Source organism: Melozone crissalis, unplaced genomic scaffold, assembly GCF_028551555.1.
Source record: "Melozone crissalis strain CALT ecotype California unplaced genomic scaffold, PUWL_Pcris_2 ptg000027l_1, whole genome shotgun sequence".
NCBI classification, from domain to species: Eukaryota; Metazoa; Chordata; class Aves; order Passeriformes; family Passerellidae; genus Melozone; species Melozone crissalis.
The window spans coordinates 64,757,601-64,772,167 of NW_026535805.1; the positions used below are offsets into that span (position 1 = coordinate 64,757,601).

At 44.9% G+C, this 14,567-nt stretch overlaps 1 protein-coding gene across 16 annotated transcripts in view; it reads left to right on the forward strand.

The window, feature by feature from the left end:
- The first annotated feature begins 12,661 nt into the window (after positions 1-12,661).
- Positions 12,662-14,567, forward strand: part of MYT1L (myelin transcription factor 1 like) — a 301,704-nt gene continuing 299,798 nt past the window's right edge. For 6 of the 16 annotated variants that reach the window (XM_054279202.1, XM_054279213.1, XM_054279215.1 and 3 more), the window contains exon 1: positions 12,667-12,999. The gene's annotated coding sequence lies outside the window, so the exon portion shown is untranslated. Of the gene's footprint in view, positions 13,000-14,567 lie in introns of all 16 variants that reach the window. The other 10 variants (XM_054279201.1, XM_054279200.1, XM_054279204.1 and 7 more) reach the window with 6 other exon arrangements.

Sequence of the window (14,567 nt, forward strand, 5' to 3'; positions counted from 1 at the left end):
AAAGTGATGTTTTTTTTCAGTAGCCTTTTACTGGAGGGTCATAGTGGCACAGGGTGTAGTTGGAGGCCTCACACTAGTGATGTTCAATACTGGGCCCAATATTGTGGAACATATTTATCAATTACTTGGATGAAGATGCAGATGCCACCTCAGCAAGTTTGCTGACATTGCAAATCTATGAGGAGTGGCTGGTACCCCAGAGGGCTGTGCAGCCCTTCAGAAGGACCGTGATGGGTAGGAGAGAACTGTGAAATTCAGCAAAGGCAAGTGCAGTGTTCTTTACCTGGGGAAGAACAACCCCATGCACCAGCACAGGCTGGGGTCTGATCTGCTGGGAAGCAGCTCCTTGGAAAGGACCTGGGGGTCCTGGTGGCCAACAAGCTGCTCACAAACCAGCGGTGTGTCCTTGTGGCCAAGAAGGCCAAAGGTATCCTGGGGTGCACTGGGAAGGGCATTGCCAGCAGGTGACAGGAGGTGATCCTGTCCTTCTGCTCAGCCCTGGTGAGGCACATCTGGAGTGCTGTGTCCGATTCTGGGCTCCTCAGGACAAGAGAGATGTGGAGCACCTGGAGTGGGTCCCATGGAGGGCTACAAAGATGATTAAGGGACTGGAACATTATTGTAGCAGGGCATCCCCAACATGGTAATAATGAGCATTGACTCCATGATTGCAGAAGGCTGATCAATTGCTTTATTCTTACTACACTTTACTATACTACTACATTCTACTATATACAAAGCCCATCGCCCTTGCCAATACAGCTTTAGCCTAATTGGTAATTCAATCAAAACACCATCACCAGAGTCCAATTAAGGAGTCATCCTTTGGTAAACAATCTTCATAACACATTCCAAATGTGCACAACAACAGGTGCAGCAAGTGGAGATAAGAATGGTTTTCTCTGAACTTTCTCACAGCTTCTCACAGCTTCCCAGGAAAATCCTGGAAGAGAACTGTGTCTCTCTCTGTTCAAAGGATAGGTCATTACCACAGAGCATCTCTCTTATGCTGAGGGAGCTGGGCCTGTTCAGCCTCCAGAAGAGGTGACTGAGATGGGACCTCATCAATGTCTGTCAGTATCTGAAGGGAGGGTGTCAGAAGGATGGACCAGGCTCTTCCTGGTGGTGCCAAGCAATAGGACAAGAGGCAATGGGCAGAAGCTGATGCACAGAAAGTTCCTCCTGAACAGGAGGAAGAATTTTACTGTGCAGGTGACTAAGCCCTGGAACAGGTTGCCTAGAGAGGATGTGGAGTCTCCATCCCTGGTGATATTCAAGAACTGTCTGGATGCAATCCTGTGCCATGGGCTCTATGATGGCTCTGCTTGATCAGATGACCCACTGTGGTGTCTTGCAACCTTAACTATTCTATGATTCTGTTAAGACTAACCTGCTGCTTTAACAAAAATCACTAAGATGGGAAAATACCAGAAATTATAAGTATATTGGCAAGACTCTTATGGACTGGGAAGGACTATTTTCAGATACTCATGGATTTGGAGGTGGGGACTGAGCTACTGGAATGGCCAGTGTGTGCTAAACACTTTGTTAGAACCAGCTTTGCTGGTTAATCCTTGAGAAGAATTTAACCAACAAGCCTGTGGTGCCCCTTCCCATCTAGAGATGTTATAGGAGCCAGACAATAATTACCAGAGGGGTTGCTCTACTTCAGCTCAAAAAAGTAGCTGCCTGATGTACAGATATTCAGCAACTGCTCAGGCTTAGCAGCTGTCCTAATGCCCTAGGCTGGTGTTTCTGGGAATGCTAAATGCCAGTGTTAGGAAAAGGTAGGGAAGATTAAGGAATGTAAGGATTAGTGGCACTGTTAAGGGCTTTCTATCCTTGGGCAGTTGCCACTGTTCATTTTCACTGATATTAATAATTACAGTGTGAGCCAATTGGTAGTACCCTAGTAGCTTCATTATGTGGAAATCTGCTTTTTTCATAAAAACAACATAAAAAAGGAATACATTTTAGCATTTAGGTTAGCATTAGGTTCAGACTCTAATTTCATATTCCAGGACAATAGTTAAACTGTATGCTTTAACATTTGCCAATGATGCTGTGTTTATCAATCTGGTAAACAGTCTACTGCTAGGCTGGGCAAGATAGCTTGCAGCTCTTGAAAGCATGCACGTTTTAATGGCAGCAATTACAGTACTCACACAGGCTGAGCTTTCTGTCCAGTAGAAAAGGGGTTAAAACTTAATAGGGGTTGGGCAGGAGGGAGGGAAAAAATCCTAGGCAGAATGTCTCCACACAGAGAAAACAAGAACAATTAATATGTGCTCCAAACTGCTAAGGACAGCAGAAAAAAGCAACTAGTATAAATAATTAAAGCAGAGATTAGATAAATATTTGGGGAGGGGGTACTGTGGTAGTGTAATTGCTGACGTTAAGGCGAGGTGGACTTCTGTGCTTCCCTCTTGTTCTAAGGTTTACTACAGCCCATTACTTAGTAACCTGCCATATGCTATAATTTTTAAACCATGTTTTTTTAAAAGCTTGCATAAGAAAGAACTCTTGAACATAGGCTGGGATGTGACTTTGTCATGCAATATGGCTTTATGATTCATTCATTTTCCCAGATTTTATTTCTCCAGAGCAGGTCTTGGGTTGGCATCCTGAGCCCTGCAAAAGATCCACAGAGCTGAGTGGAAGGAATATAAATGCTTCACTGGAGCCAGACTTCAGCTGGGGCAGTGGCTTTCAATAGAATAAAGATGAAATACACAGACAGGGAGGTGGGGGAGGTGTTTTGCAGTGTTGCAGATCCCAGGAATACCTGATTTTAGGAGTAGAGAATTAGGATTTTTTAATACGTTCACTAACAGGGATGTTTCTTGTTTCCGAGAAAAACAGCTACAAAATCAGGAAACCAAGCCCGAGGTTTATTGTTTAAAAGGGAAAAAACCCAAACATGTTTTAGTAACAAGGGGTGTCTTCACACTTAACTATCTATATAAAAATTACTTGAAGAACACAGAAAATTAAACTGGAGAATAATATTCAACAAATTAAATATTCTTCTATTGAAGAAGGGGAAAGCAAGCAATTTACATCAAAATATTAAATGTTCAGTGGATAATTTCAAAAAAAGCCCTTAAAAAAACCCCTTTCATTAAAATGCTCTCCAGAGCTCAGAAATACTTGCAAACACCTCAAAGGACATAGGAGCTCTGATAATCTATCAGTTAAACTGCTGTGATTTTTTGTGTCTGTTTTTCTGTGTTCGTATTTTTATCTGTCACAGTATGAACGGGTAACGTTATAGAAACATCCTGTATGAACTGTGGGGTTCTGTGCCCCGTCAGTTTCTGTGGTAATCTGGGGGAGTCCTCCAGTACCTGCCTGCACCCCGAGCCGAGCTCTCACTCGCACACTGCAGCCAGCCCGTGCGGCGAGCCCAGCCTGGTGCTCCTGGAGACAGGGAGATGCAAGGTACCATTTTTTTTCCCAGACTGTAAATGATTCCTTTTCTTTGCTCCACAGAACATCCGATGTGGTGCCCAATCGGCTGAGAAAGCTCCACAGACGTCAGTGAGTGTGTGTGTGTGAGTGTGCGTGTGTGTGTGCGCGCCTGCAGAGCCAACTGCAGCTGGAACCTCCATTAGAGCAGCCCTATTGATTTCTGGTTCACACTGCAGTAACAGGGCTAGAGTGCAGGGCGGGGGGAGAAGAAAGCGGGGAGGGGGGGGAGGAAATAATCCCAGTGGTTTAAAAACAAGGCTTAACTGAAGGCACATCGAGGTGTATGTGCATATGTATAGCACATACACGCCGGTTTCCAGAGATATGCCACTGCTTGCTTAAAAAAAAACACCACCAAAAATCCCCAGCCAGAGCAATTCCCAAATCTCATGAAACAACAGTCTTGCCGGGTTTCAGACCCCCCACACACATGGATTGATGTTTGCTGCTTTGTCGATGCTGGGTTTGCACACCGGAGCTGGCTGCAAAATATTTCTGTTTTGTTAAAGGACTACAGGAGATGTGCACTTTAAATGGCTCTTTCTCTATGCACACATTCATCTGCATGGGGACTGTGGAGGGGGGTGGTTAGAGATCCAGCTTGAGTGTGTCAAGCACAGGGCAGAGAGAGCTCCAGGAAGCTGCTCTGCGTTTACTGGCAGTCATTTTCTCGTGATGCATAATGCACAAGGTGCCATTGCAAGCTGAGGTGTAAAAAACAGGGGTGGGGGGTGGTGTGGTGTGTGTGAAAATGGTGTGTCTGGTAGTGGCTGAGCTTTCCTCTTCATCTGAGGTTTCTTTCTCAGCTAATATCTGGGCATAATTTATAGCTGCATGTTAATATGTTTTCTTGGTATTTCAGCACATCTGTGAAGAAAATCCTTGCAAAGCAAGTGTGTCTTTTCACAATCACTTCATGTCAGTCTGGCAGACTCTAGCTGTGAGCAGTATACAGCGAAGGGGGGGAAAGCCCCCAGCACCGTTATCTGTTTAGGGGGTGGGGGAAGGGTCGACGGTAATACCTTTAAAAACCCGAAAGGCGGTAAGCCATTATTAGCAAAAGCTATATTGAGCATGCTTGCCAGACAGGCAGTGCAGCGCAGCTCAGCTCTAGTTCCGCCCAGACATGTGCCTTGCCATTTTCATTTTAATCAGTCTGCTCAGGATGGCTGCTGATTCATTTTGCGGGATGGCCCCCTGGGAGCCAAGGTGAAAGCCTGAGGCGAGCTGCTATTGCATCAATGCAGCACTCCACATCAGACACAGGGAGGGGAGGCAAGGCTTCGGCAGCAGATAGAGTTCAAAATACCAGCCTCACTATTAAAAAAACAAACCAGTACTCCCCTTCAAAAAAAAAAAAAAACCAAAAAAAACCCCCACAAAACAAAAAAACCAAACCCCAAACAAACAACAAACAAACAAACAAAAAAACCCTAAAAAAAGCCCCAAACAAAAACCTCTCTGTAGAAGTAATAATATTTTTTAAAAAGAAAAACAGGAAAAAAAGGTGTATATATCCAACACCTCCCTCCCAGAATCATTAAATAAAACACAATTATTGAAGAAAAATCTCTTCTGCTCCTTCCTTCCCCTCTTACCCTGGAAGCTCTGGAGCTACAATTTCTTCCCAGTGTCTTGTTTAAAAAGAAAAAGGATGCTCTCTATTTCTCTATTTACCTGATAACTAGCGGGGGGTGGGATACCTGATTTAGCTGGAGACTTTGATTTGTGGGATTGACAACCTTATTATGCAGTGAGCTTATTATTGATATTATTCTGCTCTCGGTTGCCATGACCACCTTGTGAGAGACATTCAATTTTCTCTCTTCCATCATCATTATCTATGAGGCCATCTGTTGTGGAAAATGAATTCAGCCTCATTTGCATGACTGATAAGCAAATTTTTTTTTATCTATTTAACAGAAGGTCATATGCCAGGGATTTGGAGCTGGTGAAAAAAAAAAAAAAGTGGAGGAAAAAAAAAAGGCATCTCGAGAGGATGAGTGGGAGTGCGTGCATTAGAGGATGTATGTGGAAGTAAAACAGATCCCTCAGGCCTGCTAGCCTATCCTACTGCATTTGTCATTCCTGCCAGGGCGACATTTTTTCCCCCTAAGCTTCTGCACACTAAAGAGAGTGAGAGCTTTTTCCCTGCAGTCTTCTTGAAGCCCCCCTGTTTTTTTTTTTACTCAGTGTTGGTGGGTGTATTTTAATATATATACATATATATATTTTTTTTTTAATTCCCTGGAACATGGGGTATCTTTTCTGTGTTCAATGAAGAAAAAAGCAGCCTTTTCTGGGTCTCTGTGGTATGCTTCTTACTCCTCATCCTTTCAAAGTTGTAGTAAGCCAGGGCGTTTCTTAACCATGCTGAAATGTCTTGCTTATGTTTAACTTGCAAATGGTTAACAGTGCAGGTGTGGGCTGTGTTTTGTGCAGGGTGGGGGTTGATTCTTGCAGCTAACTGGGAAGATTATTGTGATTTTTGTAGTTATTCCGTAGCTTGTACTTAAATGTCCATTGTTTGCTCTTTTCAAATTCTTCTAGCATTACTGCTGTGCAGCTGAAATTGTATTGGGCTGTAGAATAGCTGATAAAAAAAATCCTAAAGAATGTGTTTAGTATATGACTGCATAATGTTGCATGCATTAAGCATGTTGTTGTTTATATAAACTTGCTGCATGTGGACAGTACTTGTTTGATATGGAGAGCCCGAGACAGCAGCTTCACAGATTGGAATGCTCAATGACAGCCGAATGCAATTAAATAAAAGAAAGTAAGATACTGTATTTTGCACTAAAATGACTTTTGAAAACAATGGATTTGTACTTTTAAGGGGAACACTTGTATAAGAGTGGCATTTTTGAAACAACACTATCTTAAATGTTTCATAGCTGTAATACATTTTTTTAAATAGAAGAAGCTTTGTAAATAAGGAGTGGTTAATTCAGTTAACTCTTTGAAAACATCACAGTATGTATTTCAATTTTAAAATAGTTGTGATAAGTAGTCCATGTACGTTTAGTGAAGATTTGTTAATGCTATTAATTTAGTGCTAAAATGTAGACAAACAGTATAAAGGAAAACAACTTATGTCAGTAAAAAAGAAACTACCTACTGTTTTATGGAAGAGGTGTTACACAGGTTTGTTTCTTTTAATTGTCACTAACAAAGATTAAACTCAATCGAACAGAAGCATGGCATTTTCTTCTGAGTTCTGACCAATGTGCACAGCCTCATCTAGGCAGAGGAGGTTTTTTTAAACCTTTACTTGTTTTCTGAAGAAGTAATGTGAGGATAAAAGTAGACTTTTTATATGATAAATGCTTTGCCTGGCTGATGATACTCCTTTAAAGGTAGAAAAGGAGAAATGCAGTACTCCCTTTCTTGCAAATAAATACTTATGGATTTTATTTGTAATCTATGGGGAATATTTTTTATATTTCCCATTTGCCATGGAGAAATGGTCACGGGTGCTGGATTTCAGGTGGTGAGAAGTTTCACTTCTCTTGAGGGCAGCTAGAGACTAGAAATCTGACTCGTCTACATTAAGTGACTTACCTTAAATTACTTTATTAAATTTCCTATTTTTTATGGGTTTATTTTTGTTTGTTTTAGAAGACACTCTGCAACAGACCTAGCATTAATTTGTTATGATAATCTATCGCTGATAGTTGTTTAAATGGAAATCTTTTTTCCTATCACTCTGATTTCAGAAAGAGTATCTTCCTTGTACATTTTAAAAAAGGAGTAAGATTTAATGCTTTTTTTTTGCATCCGCCATATTTATCATGCCTGTTGGGATCTGTGGTGGAAGTTAGCTCACAGAACTAGTTTCACACTCTGAGCTCAGCCCAGTGCAGCTCTGGCAGCTGCAGGGAGTGGAGGGTGTCTGAAACGGTGCTGGTTTCCTCAGTGGACTTCAGTTGGAAGTAATGGGATACTGTGCATTAGCAGACTGTCTTATAGCACACAAAGGTTGAGGTCTCCATCTTATCCCCACCTCCCCCCTCCACTTGAATTGTCAGCATCTTCCCAAGGCTGGTGAATAAAACCTGCTAAACTTCAGGAAAAGCCTAACAGATAATGCAGTCAATTCCCTTTCCCTGCCCCCCAAAAGTTAATTACCGAGCTTGGTTGGATTCCTCCCCGCCACCCTGACATTTGACTGCTGCTAATTCACTGATTAATCTCATTAATGTGATTATAGCAGGATTTGGAGTTGGCTGCCATTGTTCTGCAGACAGCGCCATTCAGCCCCAGCATTCGCTGCCCCCCTCGGCGAGTCGGTGCGGTTCCTTCAGCACCGGGAGCTGTCCGGCTCTCCGGGAGCTGTCCACTCCAGGAGCTGTCCGGCTCGCCGGGAGCTGTCCGGCTCTCCGGGAGCTGTCCGGTTCTCCGGGCGCTGTCCGGCTCACCGGGAGCTGTCCGCTCCGGGAACTGTCCGGCTCACCGGGAGCTGTCCGGCTCACCGGGATCTGTCCGGCTCGCCGGGCGCTGTCCGGTTCTCTGGGAGCTGTCCGGCTCACCAGGAGCTGTCTGCTCTCACCGGCCCCGTGCCCTGCGACTGCTCCCGGAGGTAAAGGCAGGAGAGGCTTCATGCTTTCTAATTAGGTGGCGGGAAGATGGCTGTGGTAAAGCGCCAGTCTCTTAATTTAAATGAATTTAAATTCTTCCTCTCTTCCAAGAGCTGTCTTCATCTGCATTCTGTTTTCTGGGATCGATCCATGGGGCAGTGGAGTTTAAACAGCACTTCTTTGCAGCAGTGCAATTTAACTCACAGAAGGTGAGGGACATTACAGGTGTTGTCATACTTAGCCAGACTTTTTCATCCTAGTAAAAAGTGCTTTGTTGAGTGAAATGCTTTCATTTATCTGTTTCGGTTTTTTGTTTTGTTTTGTTTTGTTTTGTTTTGTTTGTTTTTTGGGGTTTTTTTTGGGTTTTTTTTGTGCAAAACTCCCCAGCATACTCCAGCTCGTCACCTCAAAAATTATGTTTGCTCTCACCAACACTATTGTGCCCAGGGTCTTTCCTGCAACTGCTCTGCAAATGCCCATTTTCCAGAGTTTGACAATAGGAAGCATTTTATTGATTTAAAATTGATCTGGAAGATCTTTCTAAGGTCTCCTTATACATATAAATGACTTTTGCAGTCTTCAGTTGCAACACTATTTTATATTCAAGTTTTCAGGTTAGGCAGTTTTAAATCAGACTAGGAAAAACTTCCTTAAAGTCAGTCACTTTATGTAGCACCGGGGCTCTGCCCTATTTGGTATTTTTACTTTTATTATCTAGAAGATACATTGTTATCATTTAATAACAGCGAATTGCACATGCGCAGTAACTTTTTTTTTTTAAACCGTCTTCTCTTTCATTTGTATTCTTTATGAGCGTGACCCTGTACTGGAAAAACTGAAGCCACACATTAAACTCTAGTGTGTGAAGGATTTGCCAGGACAAGCAGCGAACTCCTGCAAACCACTAAATTCAAAATACTTTTAAGAGGAAGTGTCCTGCTGAAATAAAGGGTAATCTGTTAAAGAACACACTACATTTTAAAGGATTTAAGTGTAGTAAATGTCAGTGAAACATCTGCAGCCACTGCAACCTATGGATAAATAACAATTTATGTTCAAAACTGAGAAAGTGCACTAAACCCAAAAAAGTCAGTTGCTATTTTCTACTATGACTTTCACATAGGTTCTCAGTCACTGATACTATATTCTTAGTAGGGTTTCCCATTTTTTTTGTTTCCTTTTCTTTTCATTTCTTTTTGACTCAAAATCAAAAGCCCAGTGAGTAAAGTATTGTCTCCTTAACTGCTTTAGAAAACTATATGTTTAAAGGATGTATAAAATAGGATTGCATAGGAACAGGTTTTAACAGTGACAGCCACAATATGCAAGCCAATTAAGGCTGCTCGTTAGCGGGTATATTCTTGTAATACTCCTGTCAAGCTGAAATTGTACTCCCTTATTGACAGTAGTGGGTCTGATGCTTGAATTCTGTTTTCTGTGTTTGTCTAATGTTTCAAGACTCACTAGAAACTGCAACTAGCAAAAAAGTAAAAGAAATTGAAGGTTTTCAAGCGTATTTTACCTGAAGTTTGCTAACCTGGCCAACTTAACCTGCAGGAAAAATTCTGTGCTCTCATTAATGCTGCTTAAACATGACCTGCATCTCCTTTTCCCCATGGATAATGCACACTGACGAGACACAGGCTGGGGGAGGGAGAATCCAACCCACACCATTAAACCCATACCCTAGTATCTTATGGAGGATAATTAGGCCAATGAATAACGAGTCTCCCAAATTTCTTTCCAGACTGTTTTTTCTTTTTTTTTGGAAATGCTTCTAATTTATGCAGTGGCCTCCCCCACCCCCCTTAACACTCACCAGTACAAGATTTATGTACATTTTGTCCTGATTAGAGAAAATACTCTTTTTGCCTTCAGTGGGAGAAGCAGTGGCTCTTTTCTTTGTCCCACCACAAAGGCTGGACAAGATGATGAAGGTTTTTTTCCCCATAGAAATCACCTTCCAAAAGTTTGACCACACCTGCCGTGATACATGTACCACATAGTTGCTTTCACTATCCTTTTAGATCCTAGCTAGGATCTAACATACGGAAGCTAGCTCTAACAGAGGGAGACAACTTGATTTTTCAAATACAAAAGCCATTATCCAAAGGTTCTGCATGTAAACCTGACGTTAGAAAATGCCGAGATTCATCTGTAGGGGTGTAGATAACCTATACACTTACAGGGGGGCCCTTTAATCACCACGTGTGCATGTGTGCTTCTCAGGCTACGTTGATTTGTGTGGAAAAAACCCAAACTGACATGCCCTTGCTACGACACAAACATGGTAGATCTCCCTCCCCGCACCGAGGAGGCTTTTCTCCCGGCAGAGCGGCTCCCCCCTCCCGCCCCCGCCCTGCGCGGTGCCCTCCGCGCTCCGCGGCCGCACCTGCGGCCCGGCCGCTCCCGAGGGCTCCGCGCCTCGGTCTCGGGGGAGCCCTGCGAGTGCAGGGAGATGTAATCAGAGATGACAGAGGAAAAATAAGGAAAAGAAACCCAAACAAAAAGCCCAAACCACGAGCGAGGTGGAGATGGCGGGGGGGGGGGGGGGGGGCGGGGGAAGAGACACGTAAGTCCCTTTTTTTTTCCTTTGCCTTCTCAGGGAAACACTGCGTTTTCCACCAAAAGCGTGGATGTCGTGAGGACTCTGCTATTGTTAGTCCCTGCCCCAGCAGGCTGGCTTTCCCCCTGAATCCCTGTGAAAAACTTCCCCCCACTCCCCTAAGCCCCTCTCCTGCCATCGGAGTGCGGCCGTGGAGCTGCTCTGGCGGCTCGGGGCGCCAAGGGCTGGTACGCGGAGCCTCGTCTTCCCTTCCGAGCGCAGTGTGCTGCCCGGCAAGCCTGGGTGGGGAGGGAATGGCAGCCTCTACAGCAACCGACATGTCTGCTGCTCACACGTCAGGCAGAGCGGGCTCGGGAGGGATTACCTCCCAGGGCAAGCTTGAGGAGGGTGTTCCTCCTGACTTTTGGGTCAGACCCCCCCGCTTCTGTCGCGGCCAGCAGGGGCTGCCCGCGGTGCCCTGCCAGCCGCGGGGCTGCCCGCACCGAGCACCGCGGAGCAGGGCGAGCCGCGGCAGGCAGGGAGGGGGGAGGGAGGGAGGGAGGGAAGAAGGAGGGGGGGTGCGGGGAGGAGGGGGCTGCAGCAGCACAATGGCAACGAGGAGGGCAACGACACCGGCAGGCGCGCGTGTGTGTAGGGAGGGCGTGTGGGCTGTATGCGTGCGCTAGCCAGGGTCCTTCCCGTGCAGAATAGCCTGCCTGCGGGCAGGGACGCGCGGGGCGGGCGGGACCCGGCAGGAGGCGCGGCGGTGCCCGGGGCAGGGGCCGGGACACGGCAGGGCTGAGCCCGCGGGGGCGTGCGGAGTCGTGCCAAGGCAGGGGGGAGCCGCCGCCTCCGCGTAAAGATCACAGCCTGTCACGCTGCTACCGAAATGACATTTCGGGGACGGGTTTAAACGAAGCGACTCCCCGCTGTCAAGCCGCTCCCGTCGCAGGGACATCCGGCAGCCTGGGGGCGAGCCCTTTAGGGACGCTGCCCGCGGGCGGGTGACCGCCAGAGAAAAGCCTCTGCACGGCCGTGGAAGGCGGTGAGGTGCCTCTTCGCAGTCATTGTCTTTGTGACACGTTCAGTAAAGCGGTCCCTGGCTAAGCGCAGGCAGCGACAGACACAGAAGCCACGTCAAATGGCTGGGGAAACGCTGCTAAGGGTTTGTACATGCAAAGCTGGCCCTTTCTGCATATGAGCCCTGGTTTCTGTTTGGGCTCTTGATCACATAAAGTTGAGCTGCGCAACTAGCTAATGGTGTAAGGCTGCTAATCTTTTCTTCGGTAAATAGTTAATTTCTTTTGTTTCAAAGGGGACAAAATGGTGTGAACAGGTAATATAAGCAAAGCTTCAGCAGAATTAACTAGAAACCCTGGTGAGGTACCCCAGCAGAAAAAAACGATGGTTTCGATCATTATTTTCTTTACAATATACATTTAGAAACCTATTTGTTGGGACTTCTTTTTCTTTTTTTTGGGGGGGGGGGGGAAGGTGTGGGGGGGGGAGTTCTCTATCGGAGACACCATTTTACGCCAGCACAGCGGCAGGGGAGTATTTTTAGCGGTCTCCCCTCCCGGGCGGCTGCGGCGTTTCGGCGTTCCCCTCCATTGGGTGGAACACAGCGCCGGCGCGGCGCCCCCCGCCGCCGGGGAGCCCGGCCGGGGTGCGCGGCCCCAGCCCTGCCCGCCTCCCGCCGCGCCGCGGGGGCCGGGCCTGCGCGGCCGCGCCGGGCACTGCACCGCGCCGCGGGGCCGGCGGGATGGATGCGCGCCGCGCTGCTTAAAGGATGCGGGCTCAGGCGGGGTAAGTCAGCAATCTGCTACGGATGCTGTTCTGCTGCAGTAATGTGGTCTCTAGGGGAACTAGGGCTTGATGCATGCTACGCTGCCTAGACTTCCTCCAGCCCGTCGCCTCTCTGCTGCTCTTAAATGGAGGTTACAGCTGATCCATCAGCCACAGAGCTGCACGCATGCCCACCTTCTCAGCCTTCAGTGGTGGAAACTTATTAATTTCTGCCTTCGACTTCAGGCCCGTTGGTTTCCTGTCTGAAAGCATTATTACTTTTGTCCATGTGGCAAAATAATTAGCATACAGATGAGAAGGGATCCTGCCTCTGAGCCTCAGTCGCAGGAGAAGATGTGCAGTGGAAAGTTGATTGGATGAATGGAGAACAAATGGTGGGCGTTCAAAAGCATTAGGAGAGTTTTGTTGTCGTGGAGCAGGTTTGTCAGTTTTCTGGGTGAATCTCGTAAGATGGAAGGCAGGGTGGCTGGTGCTGAGACGACTGCTTGACAGACTGTGGCCTACTTGAAGGTGCACGTTTGGACTGCATGCATAGATAATTCCTTTGGACTACTTTGTTTTGCAATTCTGCGGCTTTCCCTTTCCTGTTCTTTCAAGGTAAATATGTTCTTTTATCACCGTTGTTGCTTGCAGGGCACTTCGCTGTTGTTGACAAAGTGATGGAAAGTTCAACTCTTTGGGCAGTTAACAAAGGAATAGCTTGTACTTTTCCCCCCCCAGCTCCACAACACATACTCCTGTGCATAGAGCTGGAGGAGGCTGAGCAGCTCGGGGCCCGATCCTGCTCTCCCTGAAGTCAACGGGGAGTTTGACATTGCTTCCAGTGAGAACAGGATCGAGCTCTCAGCGATTGTTGTTTTAATAATGACTGTTGGAAATGTCAGATTTCTGCTTCCTATTTTCTAGAACAATGTGGGCAGACCTGTAAAATTAGCAACTACTGTTTCAATGAAAGCCCTGCTGTGATTAGTTTTGATTGGTGTGGTATGCATTTTCTTGGTTGAAAGGGAAAAAATGCTTATTTAACACAAACTCGACAGTAATGCTAAAGCCCAAGTTGCAGATTGACAAATTGCTAGTGATTCTCTCAGCTCTATGTATCTCTGCTACATATGTGTCTTTATAAAGGCTCCTTTTTTGAGAGAAGAAAAAAGAAAAAAAAAACAAGCTATCTGTGAATTAGATATTTTTTTGTCACATAATAATACTGAGTCAGACTGGAATTCCACTTCTTGAACAGAGCATCCATTGATAGGCATTTCTTATATAATTCTGAGGCTGTGTATAAAATATGGAGTACTTGAACATTTAGTTATGTTTGCTTTTTTGTGTAGTCATTTAGGAATATTTTGATTCAATTCTTATGATTCCTAACCTCCTTAAAAATCGTGATTTTCGTTTTAACTGACCTAATTTTGAAACTGCATTTAAGGTTGTGGTTAAATAGAAATTATTATCTGGTAATTGTCTTTACATAGTTCTTGTGACTATTGTAGAACAGTTTAATAGATTATTTGCTGTAATTTGAGTGGTGTGGGGGTTTTGTTACCTTTAAGTATATTGCTGGGGAGAACAACAGCTACAGTTCCAAATGATGTTTAGTTTTTACCTTTCTTTCCCTTTCTTTTTTGTTTTTTTAAATGCCATTTCAGTTCAGTGTGATAGTTTATTTTGAAAAATTTCCAAACAAATAGAAGTCTTTGTCATGTCACTCTGCTAACAAAAAGCCCCCCAAATATTGGAACAAACAGTTAACCCTTGCTGGGCAATTTGCAGGTACCCCATATGATTTATTAAGGTTGATTAAGTTTGGAATGATAAGGTTAAACTTGGTTGCTGTAGTGTCGCCTGATAACTATATATTTATACTTGTTTGCAATATGGCACATTTAAAAACAATTAAGATGGCAACACAACACTTTGAACATTAGAAATACAGAGTGATGCAAGACTATGTAAAAACCAGGATCTTTCTAAGTAACTATATTTTTCTAAAAACTACATTGATTTATCAAGTGAAACAAAGAGAAGAGTAAATTATTACAATGCGTAAATGTAGAATTAGGTATATTTTAATCTGATCTGAATAGTAGATTCAATTTTGTATGTATTTTACAGCTTGAACTTTCTGGAGAGTGAATGTTCTTCCTCCCCCTTCCCCCCCC